Here is a 2,874-nt window from a genome sequence, read left to right as displayed (position 1 = left end):
GGGCTGCAGCAGCTGACCAGCACCGATTGTCCGGCACTCCCTAGTGAGATGAACCCAGTACCTCAGTTGAAAATGCAGAAATCACCGGTCTTCTGTGTCGCTCGCACTGGGAGTTGGAGACTGGAGCTGTTCCTATTTGGCCATCTTGCTCCGCCCCCCTTATATTATTTTTCATAGAAAACCTTCAGAAGGCTCTGTTTATATTACTCAAAGGCATTAATTCCTTAGTTCATGTCATTTTTCTTCCACTGCAATAACTAGTATGTGTGCCTGCTAGAGGGACAGCTAATGGATTTAGCTGCACAAATGATACAATGGTCAGGCAGCTAAATACATCCTACTAGCCCTTTAGACTGTTACTTGTTTGTGATTATTCAATTTACTATTTTTATTCAAAAGTTATAGCATGCTATTATCAAAATCCTAGCTAAGAAGTGTTCTATAATGGTGTCATGCCCACTAGACACTACATCACTGATGTTGTATTATTATTTGTATAAATAATACTATAACCATAATAAATTCTACCCATTTACTATTGTTTTGAAGCCAAATGCTCTTAATTTATGTTTAATATCAAACTGATACTATGTAAAATGCATCAAACTGTCTACAATCAGGTAGGCAGTATAATCCTGAAAAATAATGCATGAAATCCATAATTCATTAAGTAGGATGCAGCACATTAAGAGAAAACCATCTCCTTGGGACAGATTTCTTTTTTTTAATTTTATTTTGGGTGTCCATGTGCAGCTTTGATATAAAGGTAAATTAAGTGTCACAGGGTTTTGGTATACAGGTTATTTCATCACCCAGTTGATAAACATAGTACCCGACAGGCAGAGAGTTTCAATTTTTACCCTCCTCCCACCCTTCACCCTCAAGTAGGCCCTAGTGTCTGTTGTTCCCTTTTTTGTGTCCATGTGTATTCAATGTTTAGCTTCCACATGTAAGTGAGAACATGCAGTATATGGTTTCCTGTTCCTGCATTGGTTTGCTTTGGATATTGTCTTCCAGCTTCTTCCGTGTTGCTACAAAGGACATAATCTCATTTTTTTTTTTTACAGCTGCATAGCATTCCATAAGATACATGTACTACATTTTTTTGGTATCTGATCTACTGTTGAAGGGCATTGAGGTTGATTACATGTCTTTGCTATTGTGAATACTGTTGTGATGAACACACACATGCATGTGTCTTTATGGTAGAATGATTTATATTCCTTTGTGTATATACCCAGTAATGGGATTGCTGGGTCAAAAGGTAGTTCTGTTTTAAATAATGTGCCATTATCCCAAAATTCACACCATCCTGCTGAAGAGCCATATATCCCTGAATCACAAATGTGTCTAAATGTTGCTGCACTGATTCATCTGCCTAAGCATGTGTTTCTGTGAAGGATAAAAAACTAATACATCTGATCGTTCTGGAGAAATGGAGGCCCATGCGAAGCTTCATGAAAACGTTAAGACTATAAACACCCAAATTACTGTGTAATCCCACATGGGACACTTCCCATGTTTCCCCTATGAGAACATAAAAATCAATTTATTAAGACACACTTGAAAGTATCTGCTTCAATGGCAAGAATAAGAATGGTAATGACAGAGTGAAGAAGTGAGGCCACATACTGATGTGAATGCCTCCTGGCAATGCAAACAAACAAATTTATAAAGCCTACTAAAGGAAATTTGGCATTGCTTCAAAGGCTTCATGAAAAAAGATTTCATTGGCTCAAAATATAAGACTATCTTAAAGTAGTATTCTGAGATATACTTCAATGTCTTTATTGTCACATTATCCGTATAAAAGAAAGGAGAAAACCTCATATAGTATGTTTGAAAGGTGTCTCGAAGATAGTTTGGAAGTTATTAAGTACTATAAAAATGTAATGACTGTCATTTCCTTAGCATTCTCTCTTTTATCGTTTGCTACCAGTATGAGTACTAAATAAGGAATCACTGCTCTTTGTTGACTTTTACAAGCCATAACAGTCTTCTATTTAAATTTCTATGATTTTTTCTTAAATTCACTGAGATGGCACTATCAACTCTAGCTAATAATTTGGCATACACTTTTAATTCCCATGTGCAAATTACAAAAGACAAAAAACAATCAATGACAGAAAGTGATTTGTCAGTTTATAATGCTCATTCATTGGTAAGATAATAAGAATGTATTATATAACCTGTAACTAAAATATCTGCCTTACTTGGCAAACAGTTTCTTTTGGATAACTTCCCTTATTATTCTTTTAACATCTTTATTCCTCAGGCTGTAGATCAATGGGTTTAACATAGGACTCATAAAGATATAAAAAACAGCTACAATTTTCCCCTGTTCTACACATGCCTCAGAAGGGGGCCTTAGGCACATGCAAAACAGCATTCCATAAAAGACAGTGACAGCAGTTTTGTTACTAAAACAAGCCCCTAATGATCTCTCTACCTCAAATTGCACTTCCTTCCATACATTCTTCACATGGTAGCTGGAATTTTTTGTAGTAACTTGGTCTCTACTGATAACATCTGAAAGGTAAGAGATCTGGATACCATGAAATGCCAGCTGATGTGAGTTGGCAAAGTAACATCATTAATTCATACACTAATGGTTACTTTACAGCTACTATGATTCAAACATTTGTCCAGGTTCTAGGGATATGGCATAAATAATATTCCTGTGTTCATATAGCTGTTCCCTCCCATTTTCATTGTCTGTTAAACTGTGGTAGTTGGTTATTTTTGAGATTTAAGTTATGTAGAATAAGTGGGATTTACATACAGTGGCCATAGTCTCCAGGAAGCTTGGAACAGTTAGTCCAACTAACTATTGGGAAAAAGCCTCATGGCAGAATGAAATAGAGTTAGGGTAAA

This window comes from Mandrillus leucophaeus, unplaced genomic scaffold (genome assembly GCF_000951045.1).
Source record: "Mandrillus leucophaeus isolate KB7577 unplaced genomic scaffold, Mleu.le_1.0 Scaffold578, whole genome shotgun sequence".
NCBI lineage: Eukaryota > Metazoa > Chordata > Mammalia > Primates > Cercopithecidae > Mandrillus > Mandrillus leucophaeus.
Note: the sequence above shows the minus strand (reverse complement) of the source record.